A 13,543-nucleotide genomic window follows, 5' to 3' on the forward strand; every position below is an offset into this window, starting at 1 on the left:
CCGCGCCGATGAAAAGTGCGATTGATTTTGGATATAATAGTTTATCTGCTTGTGAACAAAGTCAGTCTTCTTCTTTCGTTCAAGGCATTTTTTATGGCAATAATTAAAATTATAAAAGGGAATGAAAGTTACGCGACTTTATGCTTTGCCTGCAAACTTACATCACAACTATGCACAGCATCCGAATATATTGTAGCTGTAATAAACGCGATCGAGAACAATTTTGAAAAAAAAAGACGATAAAGTTCGCGGTAAAGTTTTCAAATTCATCGTTCCGCATAAATAAATATATGAAACTTTCACCGTGTAAAAAGATGAACAATTAAATAATTCACACTAGTCACTTTAAATGTATTGTCAAATAAATTCACATCAGCGGATAACGACAGGATCAGTTTTGTAAACCGATCATAGTCCGCTAGATTGACCGAAAATCAGTAATCGGTTCGCGACTAAAGTTCGATCTTGACTATCGTTTGTCCTAGAGGCGCATCGTGATATGGAACAATGCTACGGTGTCTTGTAATTATGTTAAGTACGCCATAAGCCGTATAGTGTACCGACTATAGTGAACTATCACCGCATCCGATAGTTGGTTGCCCCGAGATTCACCCTCACAGACGTCGAGAGGAAGACATGATGCGGGGGTGGATCGGGAAGGAGATAGGGAAGAGCATATTGCACGAGCCGGCCTATAACGTAACGCTGTTACAGAGTAGCGCAACCGACCGCTCTTGTATGATCAGATGCTAACTAACAGTACTTTGGTAGCGCGCATGCTTAACGCATGGCACTATTGAGAGTATTTGCCGGCATCGCATCTCGTATACCACAATTTAATTGCATTTGGACACAAGTTTTTCAGGCTCTCGCGAGCGCGCGTACCTATATTGACTCTCTAATATATGTATATACACATATAATATAATGTACATACACTGTATATAATATTGTGCAATAATAATTATTTTATAGATCATGATGTAGAATGATTCCGAGATACATCATATTTAAAAAAGAATAATTGAAATTATAGAAATAGCATTTCTCTAAATATAAATTTCAGCATTTTATTTCAAAGCATTTTAATATCTGTATTTGCTATAATTCATCTATTTACATAATATACGCATGGATATTATTTCGATGATTCTTTTTAAATATATTTCCATGAAATTTATATTTCTATGATTTTGAAAAAAATTTAATTTATCTATCTTGGAATTATTGTATTCAAATCCACGAAATAATCATTATTATATAATATATTATTGGTACTGTAAAAAAAACACGAGATTCTAACAAAGAAGATTTCGTATTTATCGAGAATACTTTAGCAAAAGTTATACTAACAATTTATTTGACAATTCCAATTTTTCTCATGGATCAAAATGATTTTCTCGAAATTGTTAATTAAGTATATCAGAAGCATGCTGATACTCTTTGTAAAATTTGTAACTCGTGTGCAGCTATGGTCACATGTAGCAGAGGTAGTCGGAAAGCGTTGTAGCGAGAGTGACGATAGGGAGAGATGAAGAGCGAGAGCGAGAGAGAAGGTCAAACAGGAGGAGAGCACCGTTGATGGTTGACGTATCTGTATGCCGCAGTGACGGCAGACAAGCACGTATATCAAATAATTAGATTTCGGCCTGAAACGTCAATAACCATGTCAAACCATTACCCGTGCGAGACCTCGTCGACCGGTTCAGTGCTGGTTGGTCGGTCGACCGACGACCGGCCGCATGCCTGTCTGACTGCTAGACTGCTGCCTCTCCTGCCTAGATAGCTGGCTGGCTGGCTGGCTGGTTGGCTGGCTGGCTGCTCGCGAATTTAACCGAGTTAGCAAACAACTCATTTAACGAAATTAGGGCCCCGAGCGTCGCTTAAAATCGGAGAAATAAAATTACGCTGCGAAGCGACGGAGAGGGTGACCGGCACTGGCAAACAGGAAGGAAAGGGAGACGTCCGCTTCGCGTTGAGACTCCGTTCTGTTGCTTGCTGTTACTGCTGACGCGCTGGTCACGTTGGGCGAAAGGAATTTTTTTAATGAAAACTCGTTACTAGGCTAAACTCGTGGCTTCGCGCGGCGGCCTCACGGCGAATCGGAAATATATAGCAATATGCGATAATTGCTTTTTATACGCTGCAGCTAGATAACTCGTTGACTGCGATGTGTTACGAAATTTTATTGCTTTTTTTCTTTAAACGAGAATTTAGCGCAGTTTTCCCAAACCTTCTATGTTTTATTTCTGTAAACAGTGTTTTTGTACCTGTATAATAAATACGGAACACAATCTGTGTGTGTATTTGTGTGTCTACATAAAGTATAAAACATATAAATTTATATAGTTAGAAGAAATACTTCTCTGTATATAATATATTGAAAAATTGTCTTTATAACATTAACATAAAGAAAAATGAGAGAATTTCCTAACGAGAATAAAATCTACATCTTTTTATTTCTATAATGACTTACAAGTTTCACCTAATAAAATACAGTGCGGAAAACATCCTATATAGGTAAAATGACAAGGATAATATTGATATACCGAATCTAAGAGAGAGAGAAAGAGAGAGGGGGGAGAGAGAATGTATGTGTGTGTATATATGCGAGTGTAAAGTGCGAAGGAAATGTCGTCGACGACGTCAGGCGTTGCCGCTCGGACGAAACAATGCACGTTGCGCGCCTTCCGTTCGAGATATGATTCGAGAGTGCCGTTTGCTCGACGTTTCATGCTGCTCGCGAGCGAGCGAGCGAAAGCGACACACGCGCGCGCACGCCGCAATCGCCCGTATTGTGTGCATGGGGTACATTGTACGCAAGGAGAGAGACGATATATATATATATATATATATATATATATATATATATATATATAATATATTGTATATATGTATATACATATATATATATATAGAGTAACAGGTTCAGCGAGTCGGTCTGGCTATCACGGCTTTACTATCTGACAGCCTCTTCCCTCGTCTTCTCCCTTCATTCTAACGTCATTGTCCCTCGCCTTCAACATCCCCTTCTACATTCGCAGGGACTCGCGGCATACCGCGAATTCAGGAAGTGACGTCACTTTGCTACCTTTTTAACCGGCTATTGTTGTCTCTCGGTTACCGGTGAAAAGTGGAGCAGAATTATCTAAAAGAATCGAATTATGTATTGAAGCGGGACAGAGATGTATTATTTAAATATTCCATTTTCAATGGATCTTTCTTTCGTGGTGTATATATTCGCGTGTACGAAGAAAATTCAATTGCGAATTTAATCGGTGTCGTTCTCTCCGACATATTCAATTTCTACGAATGGTTTTGTCACTCCTGAAAATTGAGTCGACGATGTCATTCGATTGAATCGACTAGTCCCGTGTCATAAAATAGATATTGAAAGATAGAGATTGCGTTTTTTTTTTCAAATTTATTTAATTACATTCGGCTATACGGTATAAAATGAATATACAAACACGAAAGTCGAATGTACAAAAGAAATAATTTCCAAGACGAGCTCGAGTGAATTTTCCTGATTTAAACCTCTATAGAAAAAAATGGCACCTCTCTTTTTTTCCTTTTTTTTTCATACAGCTTTGACGAGCTTGCAAAGCGCGTGAACGTGTTTCACTCGCCGGTTTTTGAACTACGTGAATCGATAAATTCGTAATCTCATCTCGCGATCCTGTTAGCCGGTGCGCTAAAGAGAACTCGCCGTCGTATGGCGAGCAATAAGAGTTTGCGCCGGCCGAAATCGAGTTATTTACCTGATTGCGAGTTTTGTGAAAAATCGTAATGAACTTGGGTCGCGAGTGGATCCCTCAACTTTCGCAATTTAAACGTCAAGCTCGGTCGGATAATTGCGCAGGTCGCGAAAGCACGAGGTCGCGCCACGCGGAATTAATACTCCCGGCGCTCCTAAATCCGTACGGGATCATTGTGCGCGATTTTATCGCGCGCGCGAGATCTCTCTCGCCTTTGAACTGTCAAAGGTGTTGACGTTTTCTGCGAGCGAAAACATCTTTAGATGTAAGATTTTCTTTCTGTTTCCCTCCCGATATCTTCGAAAATTTAATTACCGAATCTCGCTAGACGGTGTGTTTGTCCGGGAGAAATATATATATATTTACATAGGCACTTATTAATTTCCTGACTTCGCAATCTTTATCTTTCTTGTTCCTCGCACAGTATCCCGTATTAATATCCTACCTTGCCATTGTCTTTGGATTTACGGTTAAGCTTCCCGTCCTGCGCCTCTTATTCAATTAAACTTTGCGAAACAAACGGTAATGAATTTAGATATTCCGAGATGCGTTCAACTCTTGTAGAAAAAGATACGTCTTCCATCTTCTCTCGTCGCGCTCGACTCGCGAGAGACTCCTTTTCGAGTTCATCGACACTATATAAGGGAATAAACCCTGGGATTAAGTTGACCGCAGTAGTATAAATCATTCTCTAGACAGACATTGCGATTGCGGTCGATCCTTATGGGCGTATTCCACTTTAAGTAGTAACCACCGATCATATAGTCAGGCTGCTTTCATATATTATCGCGTATGTAGGTATAGATCGGTTGAAACAACACATCAGACATTTAATTATATTAATATACGTTATTAATACATGAAAACAATTTTAATGTGTTTTAATGATATAGAGTAAAATTAATATATATGTTAACAATAAGATATAAATATTAATGTTTTTAATAATATAAAATAAACTAAAAAAGAGGGGCACATTACAGAAAATAACTCTTAATAATTTAATATTTCAGATCACGGAGAGATCGAAGGGGTTGATACCTCCATGCGTCGCAGTCGTTCGAATGTAAAGGTTGAAATCGGGCACGATCGCCAGCAAATGATCCTCCAAGTAAGTCAAACGAGTTATCTAACGGCAATAAAGGCACGTACCATACAGTGCAATGGGCGGTTCTCGTTGTCGCTGATAGTAGCAACTTCCTATCGGCTTTTCAGACGATTGCTAGCATTCGCGCTCGCTGATCGGCTCTATAGATAAGCAAACAGCCGAAGGCGCGATACGTTATATTGTCGATTCTTGCATATCTACGTGCCGTTTCCGTATGTCGCTCGATCGATGTGACCCGGTTTCTTGTTTCTCGCTCTCAGAAAGCGACTGTTCTCTTTCATTGTTCCCTCCATCTCCCTCTCTCTTTTTGCGCGAAGCGAAATATATAGACACAAAAGATGACGTCTTTCCGTGTGGAAAGTAATTCAACGTTCAGCGTGGCGTAAGGAAAACGTGCAAGGGTACTGACGGATTTCGCGGATCGCGGCTTTGACGACGGAGAGACCCTTGCACGTGGAACAATTTCCACTTAACGTCCCATGCCACCATTGCGTAGTCGCAGCCATATACATCTAATACGGCGGAATGGCGCGCTATTACGTTGTGTTTAGTGTTAATCCTGATAAACGTTAGAATTAGGCCGCGTAATGCGCGCGTATAAAGCTCAAACGCTGCGTTAAAACAGCTTATAATAGCGATGCGATATTGGAGCTCGTACAGAAATTTAGTTTGATGGATTAAAATGGAAATGTTTGCGTTATATAAATAAAAATTAAATTAAATTTTTAATCACATGCATCTTTTTTATAATTATAGAGTCTCCCTAATTCTCTTATAAATATAGATTCTCCATAATATTTATATTAAAAAAACAGGAATATCATAAATTTTATTACATTTATATATATGCATATAGAGCTAGAATTTATTTAGAAATAAATTTATAAACTTCTCTTATACATTTTTCTTTTTTATGTTTATTGGTAGAATTTTTGAGCACGTCTACGTATATGAAAAGTTTCCTTTGATCCTCCGTGTGACACATATATGCCGTACTTGCGACATAGGAACATCATATTTTCTTGTTAAATTATGACGAAAATCTTATATGTGTCAAATTGAAATAAATATATTGAAACAAAATGCTTTTTTATTTTTATTATTATAGATTTTTGTATTCTTTATGCATTTATATATAAATGTATACTGTAGCATTATTTTTTTCGTGCGAGTAAAAACGTACGTGTAACACGAATTTTTTTATCCATGAATTTGTACGCGATAATCAACCTCTCATATATCACTGATAGATTTCGAATTTAGTGTTATATTTCCGTCTCTTAAAAAATACCGAGTCCATTGTATTCATACACAGGGCACGAAGATCGAAGGCAGGGTAAGGAGTTCCCGGTGAAAACGAGGCAGGAAACGAGGGAAGACGAATAAATTTGCGGCAAACCGTCCCCTCAAAACGCGGCATGCAAATGGCTCCTGGGGCAATTTCAAATTTTACGATTCTAAAAGTCGTAGGTGCGACATTCCCTCCTGCTGCTCTGCTACTTCAACCTCCATGAAAGTTACCCCTGCGGCTTTCCACCCGTTCTCTCTATCGGCGAGAATCGTATTCACCCCACCCGTTAAAATGTTTCGCTAAAAAGTTCTCATTCACGGAAATTGTTCTCTGCGCAATGCGTCCGAAAGAGGATATTCCCGTCACGTTCGCTCAATTATTACATCTAAACGAAAGCGCGCGAATCCCATCGCAGACTTTCTCCGGAACCATTCAGCTCGGAATGCCGCGAAAAGAGCTCATTAAATGCCCTTTGGGGAAGTGTTTCTAGGTGTAACCATAGTCTTCGCGGGATTCAGCTGAATTCTTAGATGATATTTTATTTTAGATCGATTAAAACTGATTTTACATTATAAATATTATATTTAAAATTATTATTTGAATTAAAATAAATTATATATTTAATATAAATTATATAAATTTGTATTCTTAATTGATAAAACTCTTGAAATAATATGTAAGAATTTGCTGTACATCGATTTTCGTTAATCCAGCGTTATATTTTTGAGCGGAAGAGGACGAGAGACGATTATCCTCAAACGGTCGAGAAATGAATTCCGGCGCTTTTCCTTTCAGCGTTTTAACGAAATTTGAAGTATATCTGCGGCCCAAGGTCGATTTCCATTTCCGGCATCTCGCACAACGTCCCTCCCAATTAAAGAGCCCGCCGAAGTTTCTTGTGCTGCGAGCACCAATTTCCTCGCGCATCTCGCCAAAGACTGGATGCGCAATTCTCGCCAATCTAAGTTCGCGACGACTTTAATTATGCGTAGGCTACATCGGAGCATCCGGAACAACGGGACGAAAAGAAAGGAGAGATAGAGAGATTGTAGAAGGAGGAAAAGCGTGAATACAGCCGCGCTAAATTTAGAACGTTCTCCCGCGACATTAAGAGCAGATAATATCGAGCGACATTCTTTTGATCGGTGAATTTCTTTCGCATTAAATCCCTTGCCAATCGCACGTTCCGTCTTATTATCGAGCCATGGAACAATCACGTATTTCTCTTGCCTCGATACTGATAACTCCTCGTATTTTTTGCTCCTAATCTATTGTGCCGCGTTACAATAGACATCAGTAGAACATTTCCAATCTGAGCTATTATCTCTTTGTTCCTTGTTATCCGCGAAGATACTACTAGAGTGAAACCTCAATTCGTTCTCGAGCTTCTCGAGGAATCGATCTCTCCGAACAATTCATTCATTACATGACATTAAATCACATTTATTAATGACAACACGCGATTATAAATTATAAATAAAGATTTTCTCTCTTCCGCTAAAAGGTTTAACAGTATAAATGTCATTATTTTGCGTTGATAACGCCATCAATAACAATATGCGACGTTGTCGATGAAATTATTTCTACCTTCACATTCAATTTATCTCTCACACAGAGCTTCCATCTAAAACCACTAAACGGATCTTTTCTATAGCCCTTTTTCGCGTTTGACGATAACCACCAATAACACTGCTCTGATAACGTCGCCAACGACAACATATCTTCTCACCGCAATCCCTACTAACGGTTGCAATTTAAAACCGTTAAACGCGCACAAACGAATCTTTCTTTATGATCGTGAAATTTATACGATTGCGCTCGATTTTCGCTTTGCACCTACAGGAGCGCTTTCGTTTCACTCGCTAACTGAAATATTGCGCCGATAACGAGGACATACGCACGATTGTATGGGAGTTAGAGCACGGGAAGAGAGAGAAAGAGAGACTACCGATATTTCGCATATATAGGGTATAATGTAAAAAAAGAGGTTCACGAATATAGAATAACGTACAATTTTTAAACAAGCCGAGATAACATAAATTCGCAGAAAGTATTTTTGAAACTTCGTTAAAAATTTATTTTTAGAAGTCAATATTCAAATATATGAGTAAACTGAGATTGACATAGAACGACTTAATAAAAATCCGTTATTGATAAACGTTGCCAAAAAATATATATAAAATTGCGACGTATCGTAATCGGTTTTCACAAGCCATAAATAAAAAATCACGCGTATTTTTGGCAAAGTAATTCGCCGACTTGTAATTGAATATTTTTCGTGAATATTGCACTCTCTAGATTTTTTCGATTCTTTTTTTGCGATCACCCTATACATTGTTCATCGTGCCGGGATCCATTCCGTCCAAGTGGCGAGCACGTACGTGTAATCTCGCCGCATACACGCGCGATTCCGCGCCAGATATCAGGGAGCACGACCGGAGAGCTTACGAGGGATCAATGGTCGTTCAGTGGCGTTTTATCCGGCCGGGGTTTAAGCGTTAATTTTTGCGAATGAACTGGGTGACCGAGCCGCGAGCGCGGCTTTGGCAGGCGTGCGTGCGCGAGCGGCGCCCGACATTTATCGAATTTACAACTTTCCGGTGTGCCGCGTGAATTTATCGATGGGATTTGATGGAATTTTGCGAACGGTGTCGTACGTTTCGTATATAGCGTATAGTGTCACGAGTTGTGCGAGATTTCGAGACTATAAAATATTTTATTTTATATCTCGAGATAATTTTTTAAAGATGCATACGGTGTTATTTATATTTTTCTCGATAAGCTATAAACATGCAGCAGCAATTTTAATTAAAACAAGATATAAATAATGAACAAAAGATACTTAAACAAGGAATTAATCAAGTGAACACTAATGTTTATATATATTTATTTTAAATCAAATATCAGTCTCTCCAGTTTACAGAAATAGTCTATCGAATTTTAAAATCATAGTAAAAAGCGAAAGATAATTTTCCATTAAATTGAGCAAAACTTTGTGTTACTTTGCCATTAAACTTTAAGAAGAATTTAAGAATTATAATGAGATAGACCGGTGATTCGCTCTTCCTTCTCAAAGACAGTTATGAGTGACCAGCGTTAACATTAATAGTGTTCTGTTGTAGATTTGAATATTTCAAAGACTCATGAATATTTACTTAATGGTGTTATCACGAGCATAAATACGGTTTTAGCTCGTGGATTATTCACGTATAAATTATGAGTCGCTACGATAACGCGAATAATTATTTAATTTAGTTCTCGCGGTTAATTTTAGACGTGCAAAAGCGCTTCTTTTTTCATGATCTTTTTAGTTTTAATATGTATTCCTTTATGTATTCTTTTATGTAAATTACGTGAACGTTGATTTCGCTTTATCTTATATTATTTTATTTACCGCGGATTAATTATATCTTTCGTCTTCTGACAGAAAAAGTATCTTTCTTTTTTGCTAAAACATTTTATTTAATTTTTTTTTAAGAAATAATTTTTTTTAGAAGATTCTCACGTAAATATTCAAAAATTAACAATAATTGAAAAATGTTTCTCTTCTTATTGCTTCGACAAATATATGCAACAAATCTGTGTTTCTCCAGTTGACCATTGTGCTTAACGGGTGACGCAAGTAATTGCTTATGGCTCGATGGCCCAATTCATGCTTAATGATCCATCGTTTCGATTGGATCGCGAAATTGGATACGAGCGATAATGATACCATTGCGCGAAACGCTCGATAGACAACGCGAATGATAGACAAAAGAGTGAGTCCGAGTAACGTAACAATACGCAAATGACAATTCGACAAATTATATGTACATACATACACGCGTGTTCGAGTCTGCCGACCGTGTCAATTCTGTGCGATTCAATCTGATAGCGATTTTTCCCGCTATCAGAATCAATCGCGCGTATCAGTTAGTATCGATATTACATAAATAATAATTTTCATAATTTGCGATATAAATGTTTTTGCAGTTTCAAGTTTAAAAAAAAAACTAGATGTGACATTTTTATTTTTAGACGACTATTTTTTTTATCTTGATCGGTTATTTATGTAAATAATAACGGTGCCGTATGCGTAGAGATTTTTTTGTAAGATTAACTTTATTTTGATTTATGTTGAATATTAAAGATTAATAAAATGCACGAAAGCCAAAATGCATTTCGTTAAAAGTTGCGATTTAATATTCGCGGACGCAATCTCGAAATTGTATCGAAGAACTCCGCGGGAGCTCCGCGGCGATTGTTCGGATGAGAGGAAAGTCGAAGCTTCTCTCCGCGAGAACGAGAAGGAAGAGAGTCTCTCGTCCCGTGTCTCACGAAGATGATCCCGACAAAACCGAAAGACAATCCGACTCAGCGGCTTAACAGCTGTCTGTCGGCTTAACCGTAGACGGGAGAAGAAGCTGGGAAAAAGCGATGGCAAAGATCACGGCAACTCGCGAACAGGTCAGGAGAGCTTAGTATGCATTGCGTGATAGCTCGCGTATATCCATTATATTACGCTCCTTCTCTCACTCCTTTTTCCTTCGTCCTTCCTCTCGAACTATATTCAGCGGAAGAGATTTTCTGCCGGGTGGTTCCTCGCTATTACCCAGCCTCTCTCTCTTTTCTCTTTCCTCCTCTCTTTCTCTCTCTCATATATATATATATATATATATATATATATGGTCTCTTTTATACGCACGCGTTATATCAGACCGGGTATTTACGTGAATGCGATCTCCCGGCTTCACGTATATGTTGGCGAGCAATCGCGACGGTGAGAAAAGAAGGAAATAGGGTGGGAGAGGGAGAGGTATAGGCGTGGAAGGATGCAGCGATCTATGCAACGACCACAATCCGCGCGATCATCTTCGCGTGCACGCGCGTCACTCGGACGTGATTTTGTCCTCGGGAGGGACGAGATTGAATTGCGCGAGCGTGCTAACGCGAGCCTCTTTAACACGTGCCCACCTTAACGACGTACATACGGACTGTACATTTCCCGAAAATCTTGCTTTATTTTATATCGTAGACGCGCGTTATCATGATAGTACGCGCCTCGTCTTTTTTTCCGGAGAACATTCTACTTCAATTTTGGCCGCAATTGCTTTTTTATACGGAGGGAAATTGTCCTTCGTTTTATCGTCCTTGTCGTAAAAGCAGGATTTAAGCTCGACGATTCATTTCGGTATCACTTAACGAGAAAATTCTGACGAATTAAGAATTTAAAATCGACTTCCAATGTCTCTATACTGTACATGCAAAATACTGCGGAACGTGATGAAGCTGTATCAGAGTAGAAAGAGACTTTAAGATTATGCAATCTCTGCAGGAAAATTACCAACGAATAATCCCACGGCATATTGAAATTAAATTTAATTTCTCATTCTTATATACTAAATAGTAATTATTTTTATTCTGATGGAAAAAGAGATGTCTCTGTTGACTGGTTAATTATCGTTTGCTATATTTTCTTATAAATTATGAAATTAAGAAGAAACGAAATTTTGTATAATTGTTTACATAAGTTATAGTAGATTATTATTATTTATGCGGAATATTTGTGCACGGTTTCCACGAATTTTACATACAGAAAAATAAATGCTAAAAATGTGTTACGAACAAAACATAGCTGAAGAAAAATGAAACGGCTGGTACGAATAAAATAAAATTTTACAGGCGTTCGAGATTTTGTCTTTAATTTTATCGCCAGCTATTTTCCGTGAGGCTTTGCCCGTCAGAAGGAAATTTAATTTTTTACAAGGCTAATTGTAAGTGTTAGTATCGGCGATTCTACTTGCTTTTAAAGCCATCGTTATAGTTATTGCATGCGGTCGATATATTTTTGGAGTTGCTGTTTTCAAATATCGTATCGTGGAAGATAGAATCACCGCGCCTCTTTTGCATCTTTATTTCAGACATTAAGCTATTAATGTAATTGTGATTACTCGTGAAACGATTATTGTTTGTCCGATATCTATCTGAGATAAAAATTTAACAAAAAATTAATTATTTCAAATATAATACCGTATTTCATACATTTTTGTGTTTCTTAATATTGAAAAAGAAATCTGGTGAAAAATATAACACATTTTTTATATTTTTAAATATTAATAACATAATATAATAAATTATGTTTAATTTTATTTTTTTTACAAAAAAAGAATTCTATATATAATAAAAATTCTCTCTCTCTCTCTCTTCTCTTTCTCTCTCTATAATATAAAAAGTTGAAACAAAACTTAACATGTATATGTTACCGAAAGGTTGAAAAATACTGACAGAAAATTTTTTAACGTAATTTACGTAATTTTTTACGTAATTTAAAAATGGACATAATTTGATATAATTTATTATAATCGAAGAAAAACGATTGTTTAAATAGCAATTAGATTACTTTAAAATTAATCAAAAAAGTGAGACAGTGTGCGCGTTTATTTATTCGCTTTTTCACTTAATTATGCTAATTATGCAATAATTTTTATTTGTATACCAGCCAAGCTTTAATCTATAAGCGCATATCGTGAAAAATTTTCTGTCATTTTTTATCAAATCGAGATTGCTAGGCACCAATAAATCATTAAGGGTAATCCGCGCTTTATCACGAGCTCTTTCCTTTTTGCATACGCATAGCACTCACGTATTATTATCTCTCTGATTACGCGATTAATGCTCGTTAAAAAAGCGATCTCGTCAGAGATGACTATTGTTGGCAAAAAAAGAAAGGAAGATAATTACTTATTTGATAATGGAGAAGCCATACACCGCTTTCTACGCGTTACGTGGAAAGAAAGAATCGATTTGAAATAAATTTCAGTTAATCGAGAACAACTCAATTCGCGTACAATTTTTTGCGTACAAAAATTTGATTTTACACAATTACAAGGATGAATCGATGAAATCTCGCGCCGTTGCGCGAACAAGCTCGACCTCTTCTTCCCTCGTCTCCTTTTTTTCCCGGCGAAGAGGTGATATACGCATATTGGCGCGGAATTTTTCCCATGAAATCAATCAGCCTGACTGAATTCACCGTTGCTGCATTTCGAATCCGAGCGCGAGATGCGCGATTCGTCGTAGTCGTCGTCGTCGTCGTCGACCTCTCCGCTTTCTTCACCGATTCCTTTCACGACGCCTTCAATCCCCTGCCTCGCAGGCAGGAAAGGAAAATACGTAAACGAAAGTAGATGTATGCTGCGTAGATAGGATTCTCCCGCCTATACGCACAGACGAATATCGCTGCGAGTTCATTGGCTATGGTTATATGGGGTCCGATATTTTTCCACCGATCTTTTTACCGGATATTCCATGCCAGGCCAACGTCCTCGTATGTTCTTAAATATTACCAAGACTATGCATTTCTCTCTAAAACAGTCGTCAGTCTTGATAGTTGAAACTAGATTAGTC

General features: G+C 37.7%; 1 protein-coding gene and 1 long non-coding RNA gene across 2 annotated transcripts in view; one reads left to right on the forward strand and one right to left on the reverse strand.

The window, feature by feature from the left end:
- Scgdelta (sarcoglycan delta) overlaps positions 1–13,543 on the forward strand; it is a 299,973-nt gene that overhangs the window by 27,709 nt on the left and 258,721 nt on the right. The window contains 1 exon segment of the mRNA XM_085482904.1: positions 4,772–4,869. The gene's annotated coding sequence lies outside the window, so the exon portion shown is untranslated.
- Positions 1–13,543, reverse strand: part of LOC114932729 (uncharacterized) — a 42,855-nt gene that overhangs the window by 21,593 nt on the left and 7,719 nt on the right. The gene's annotated exons all lie outside the window — the stretch shown is intronic.

Source organism: Nylanderia fulva, unplaced genomic scaffold (assembly GCF_048542155.1).
Source record: "Nylanderia fulva isolate GAGA-0341 unplaced genomic scaffold, ASM4854215v1 Scaffold22, whole genome shotgun sequence".
NCBI lineage: Eukaryota > Metazoa > Arthropoda > Insecta > Hymenoptera > Formicidae > Nylanderia > Nylanderia fulva.